Source organism: Rissa tridactyla, chromosome 4, assembly GCF_028500815.1.
Source record: "Rissa tridactyla isolate bRisTri1 chromosome 4, bRisTri1.patW.cur.20221130, whole genome shotgun sequence".
In the NCBI taxonomy this organism is placed as follows: Eukaryota; Metazoa; Chordata; class Aves; order Charadriiformes; family Laridae; genus Rissa; species Rissa tridactyla.
The window spans coordinates 21097586-21103585 of record NC_071469.1 but is presented as its reverse complement, the minus strand read 5'-3'; positions in this window follow the sequence as shown (position 1 = coordinate 21103585).

Here is a 6000-nt window from a genome sequence, read left to right as displayed (position 1 = left end):
ACTGGAGACCAGGGATGTGGGATGGGATGTGCCTCAGCAGTCGGACCCGGACGGCAGACTCAGCACACTCCCGGCTAGGCAGCCCCCAGGCCTCCAGGCCAGTCAAAAGCAGCTCACATCGCTCTCTGCAGTAGAGGAGAGAGAACTTCAGTGTGCCCCGGGAGCGGGGCAGGAGCCCCAAATCACTGCTCGTGCTGCTGAAGTCCTCGGTCCTGCTGGAGGAGGAGATGAGGCAGGTGCACGGCACGTCCAGCTCAGTCTGTAACACCTCCACCTAAGGAAAATGAGGACGAGAGGAAAAGAGAGATCTGGGTCTTTTATAATCTGGTAGTGTTGAACTTCCCTCCAGTTCCTACAATGGTAAGAAGAGAAGAAGGTGTGTTGAAACCTGGTGCCTTTGCAGTACAGCCAGGGGGCCTGTGAGGGCTTGTGTGGTACCACCAGCACCCCACGCGCTCCCCTCTCCTGGCACATCAGCTCTCTGTCGCGGTGCAAGCGTCTAGTCCTGGTTCAGACCGTGGGGAAGCAAAAGTTGGGAAGAGCCTGGCCTGGCTCCGGAGCCGCCTGTAAGCTCAGGCTGGACCATGGGTGAAACACACAGCAGAGCCCAACAGCTGTGCTGCAACAGGGAGAGCAAGCACACCAAAGCAGCTGCTTTCCTCACCCCTGGTCATGCAGGACGGGCTCTCTTTCAACCCTTTTCCCCCCCTCTGGCTGTGCTTTTCTTGCTGGCACCGGCTCTTAATTAGAGAGGAGCAGCTGCGAGCCTCTAATAGCCATTCTGTACTCAGCAGCTGCCCGTGGTATTTTGGTGCTGGCTCCTCTCTCCTGTTGCTGAGCTGTCTCCCCCCCTCCTCACGGCGCTGCGTGCCTGGGCTTCCTGCTCTCACAGTGAGCCTTGGCCAGCTGCAGGAAGGTCACCAGGAACTTGAGGAATTTGTTTTACTGGAAACCATGTCCGGTAACAGAGACACGGGCTGGAGGTGGAGAAGAAACTGAGTGTCTTCAGTCATGGGGAAGGGAGAGGGGATGGGAAAGGTTTGCAATTGCTTCTTTTTCAGCAAAAATGTAAGGGACGGATAAAGGAGAAGCAAGTAGAAGTCCAACTTTTGATCGAGTGAGAGGAGAGTTTTTGCAACAGTTTCCCCAGGAACTGCTCTGCCGGTGTTTTCACTTCCCTCAGCAATGGGCTCCATGAGCTCTGCAACCCTCCTTAATGCACCTGGAAACAGGAGCAAAGGTCCCTGTCGCTCACTGCGATACCGATCATCTGCCGTGTTTTGCTTGCGGCCTGAAGAGCTCGAGCTTCCCAGCAGCCCTATTTATGAGAGGTCAACATCTGAATTTGCCATCCAGAACTTACCCGGGCTACTTCTAGTACCCTCTGGGAGGGTGAGGGGCAGCGGAGGATGGGAACTGAGCGCACAGGTGCTGTTGGGTGGGCTGCGATACCTGGAAAATCCTTCCATGTTGTGTCTATCTGACTGTCTAGTCCCGCCAGGGAAACAGGGGTGAGTGGATGTGTGGCCCTGGTGCACACGTGGCCCTGTTACCACACAAGAAGAGCTTCCGTTTAAGTGGAAAAACAATATTTTATTTCATACAGAATGTATTCTACTCTACTCTACTCTACTCTACTCTACTCTACTCTGTTCTATTCTATTCTGTTCTATTCTGTTCTATTCTACTCTTCTCTACTCTACTCTACTCTACTTTGCTCCTCCCTCCATTCCTTTCAGCCAGGGAGTCTCTCTCTCAATTTTTGTGTTTTCTTGCCACTGGTTTTTGGGTCTTGTTTCCTACCAGACTGTCAGTCGGTCCATCGCTCGACCCTGTGGGATTTCTGAAAATGAGGATGGCTCTTGACTTCGCCCTAGCATCAGCGTACTTGCCTTGATATCTGCATTGCTCTGCTTAGCGGCGTCATGCAGGAGAGGTGGCATTTTCTTCCCCCAGATGCCGTTCACTGCTTTCATCCTAACCCAGCCTCGGCTGTGGCATCTCTTCTCTGTGGGAACGAAGAAAAGCTGAGTAAGTGCCATCCAGCTTGGAGACGATGACATTCGGAGATGATGATGAGAGTCTTGGAGTGGGATTTTTATTTGGCATTTTGTGAAAGCCTTTAGAGTGCGCTGAGTTTTAAAACCACCGAGGATCCTGTCTCTGGAAAGCAGAATGTTTAGCTAGGGTGCCCCAAAAATTAGTGCAGTGGATGAAGGCATTGCTGTCACACAGTCTTACACTTACATTCGCTTTAGTTTGTGCATAGCCCTGTCCTGGAGGGACGGGTTAGTCCAGGTGGGAAAGAACCCAGTTGAGTGGGAAGTGTTTCTTCCCCCAGCCCTTGCGGCAGGGGTAGGAGGACAGTGGATCCTATGACCTCACTCAGCCTCTCTTCCTTCCTCCCTTCCTTCTTGTCACCAGCAAGACCTTGTTAGTGGGACCTGCTGAAGGGCCCAGTGTTAACATTGCCGTCATGCAGTTGCTGACACTGACCACCTGATGTGAATACCATATGGTTTAGACTTTCTGGGACAGCCTTGTGACCTGCTTATCATAAAAATGCATCTTGGCGCAGTTAGCAAGCTGTGCTCAGATGGCACTCGGATCTGGTGCTTCTGGACAAGGGAAGTGGGGCAAGCCATGCTCGGTAGCATGGTTTGTGGCCTTGCACCGCTGAGAAGGGAAGAGGAGGAAGAAGCATATGGGACAGATATTTTATTATTTTATTTTATTTTATTTTATTTTATTTTATTTTATTTTATTTTATTTTATTTTAATTTTTTGTTTTGTAAAAGCCATCCAAGCAGAGTGGGGTTGCTGAGGCTGGGTGACAGGAGGCTGGGAAGAACTATGGACAGCGAGGAAGAGTTGGTGAGCCTGGCATCACCTGAGGCATGAGATAACTGTTGGACTGGAGAGGACAGAGGAAGCTGTGCTTATGTGTCTGGCCCGGCGAAGAAGCAGCTGGCTTGTAGCAAGGCTGCAACGACTGTATGGCCAGGACACGCTTGTGGGATCCTGTAATGTGTGCCTTGTTTCTCCCCCTTGCAAGTAACACCCAGGAGAGGTTACCTGCCCCAGTTTCCCACCTCTTGTCTTCTTGCACACAGACCCAACTTCATTTTAACAAAAGGAACCTGCTCCCTTACCTGTCTCAGGTCAGGTAATGGAGATCTTGGACACACAGCTTGCCATAGAGTGATTATGACAGAAATGGTGGCAGCTGGAAGCATAAAAGCTGAGGACTTTGCTCAGCTTCTGGGTTTGGTCCAGGGTGGAAGATGCTTGTTGAGAGGAAAGGGCAGCAGAAACACAGGGGCCTGGTGGCCGCTGAGCAGTGGCCCAATACTTACTTTTTCTAGTCCTGTTGCATTTCTGGAGCTGACACACCTGGCAAGTTAAGATGGTCAGGGCCACCAGGAGAAAGATGACAGCTAATGCCAAGATCCCATACTTCCAGGTGCTGGAAAAGGGCATCTGTGAGCTGTGCAAGTCAAGCATGACAGAACTCTTCTGTATTGTGTCTTGTTCCTCTGAGAGAGAGAGAGAAGGAAGGGCTCAGCATTGCTAGTATTGTCTCTCCACGTTGTACAAGCCAAGCAGGAAAAGGTGGACAAACTGCAGCTCAGACCCATACAGAATTAGTCTTGTTGCCCTCACAGGGACGTATCGATAACGTTATTTACCCGTGCTTGTGCTCACAGGATCAGTGCCACATTATCACAGATGTGTTCTCACCATTGCCACACAGACAGGCATCTGCTGGATGGACCTGCGTTTGTCCAGAGAATTCACAAAGCAGCTTATGGTCTTCCCAGATGAAAGACCACTAGAAATATGATGCACCAGTGATTTTCCCGCAAATATTTTTTCAGCCTGCTTCCTTCCCCTCCTTATGTCACTGCTTCATAACTGCTGACTGCCTCCTGGTTACCTGCCCTTCTGCTTACTGCCTTCTGACAATGCCTGACAGCAGATGCTTGGGGACAGTATAAGACCAGGGTAAGCACCCAATGATATTTTCCCAAAAAATGTTCCTCCAGCCTCCTGCAGTATGCAGCTAAGGGCCTTACTTGCTTCTGATAGGCCTCAGTCGATTTTTTAATTTCCATTTATTCATCCAATTGCCTTTTTAAACATTGTCAGACTCTAACTTCCACGGTATCCTCTACCAAGAAGTTCTCCCACCCAACACAAGAACTATCTCCTTTAGTTAGCTGCCTTCTCACATGATGGTTTAATTTGTCGTTACTTAGATCCTGAAGTGGAAAGACTACAGCAGAGACCCACTCTCTGCCATTCGCCCTCTCCAGACAGTCCTGACGTCAGGCATCTCTCCTGTCCCTCAGCCACCCTTTCTCATGCTGGGTAGTCCTAGCTCAGCCAGTCATTCCTCCTACAGAAGCTGCTCCAGATCTCTTCCCAAATTTGTCTGCTTTCCCTGAGCCTTATCCTGCTCTTCCCTGTAGCCATGAGACTGTACTACCAAGGGCCAAGCCTGTCTGCTTCACTGGATATGGCTTACTGGGTTTGATCCAAACAAAACCCCTTGCGGGGTTATGGGATTGGCAGCCGACTGGCTGGGTTGCTGTGATGATATTGGGAGGTCACTGGCTCGACTTGCTTACTGTGCTCACGTGAAACGTGCTGGCCAGCAGTCATGAAACTGTTGGCTTAGCAGGCAGCTTCATCAGATAAGGAGATTTTGGTGCCTTCATTTCAGCTGTGCCTGCAGTAAATAGTCACTCATTTGCAGAGCTGGTCAGGCAGCAGGACGCTCAGGGAGCTCTAGTTTGTAGGCCGACTCTGGGAAGTCTACAGCAGGCAAAGGAGACACTGGGAAAAGGAGGAGAGACAGGGAGAAGCAGGACTGGCGTGCCCACTTGTTAATCTGTTGGGCAGGTGTGAGGGCCTGATGGGTCTCTCCAACGGGAACCAAGGAAAGGTCTCTGGAAATTTGGAGAAAGGGATCTAGAAATTTTGTCATCCGCCCCTGGAAGGAACCTGTCAGCCCAAGGAAGAAGCAGCAGCTTAGTCTGGGCTTCTGTTTGTGTTGCTTTGCTCCGAGATGAATGGTGGTGTGTTGGACTATGGCTCGGCACAGCCTTTCATCCTTGCTTAGCCTGAGTAATCAAAATGAGGACTGGAGGAAGGGATTCGCACAGTGCTCAGGATAAGGATTCCTTAAGAGCTTTATCACCCATTTCAGGACAGGACTGAATCTAGCTGTAAAGGGGAGGGGATGGGGAGCTCATGTATGAGCAGCCTTCCCTATGTGCCTTTATACCCATTCACAATAAAGCTCTGGTAGGGGATAACATTTGCTGTCTTTCCTTTTTGATTGCTTAAGGTGAGATTAAAACAGTAATCTTGCCAGGGGAGCAAACATTTTACCCACCTCTAGCAAACAAGCAACAGTACCCAGCTTCATATAAGAGCTGTTCCAAGAAATTCCTGCTGGTTTATGCATCCCAAAACAAGCTTTAAAGCAGAAATCAGTTTAGTCAAACATCCTGTGCAGAAGCCCTGAACGTTCATGATTTCTTCACCTCAGAACAAGTTGATGTTCGTACCAGGTATTGCCTTCTATGATTTCTCATCACTGACCGTATTACCTGTACCTTTCGTGCAGAACCCCATGCAACTGCCGGGGCGCTGCAAAACATACCACCAGCAATCACTGCTGGAGGTGAAGCAATAGCGATGAACAGGAGGTGACTGGCAGAAATATTCTTCTGCGGGGGTGCATTGGGTTTGCGAGGCAAGGTTTTGGTAGTGGGGGGGGATTATAGGGGTGGCTTCTGTGCGAAGCTGATAGAAGCTTCCCCTGTGTCTGATAGAGCCGATGCCAGCCAGCTCCAAGACAGACCCGCCGCTGGCCAAAGCTGAGTCCATTAGCAATGGTGGCGGGCTCATATGTGATAACATATTTAAGAAGGAGAAAAAACACAACTGCGCAACAGCAATTGCAGCCAGAGAGAGGAGTGAGAATATGTG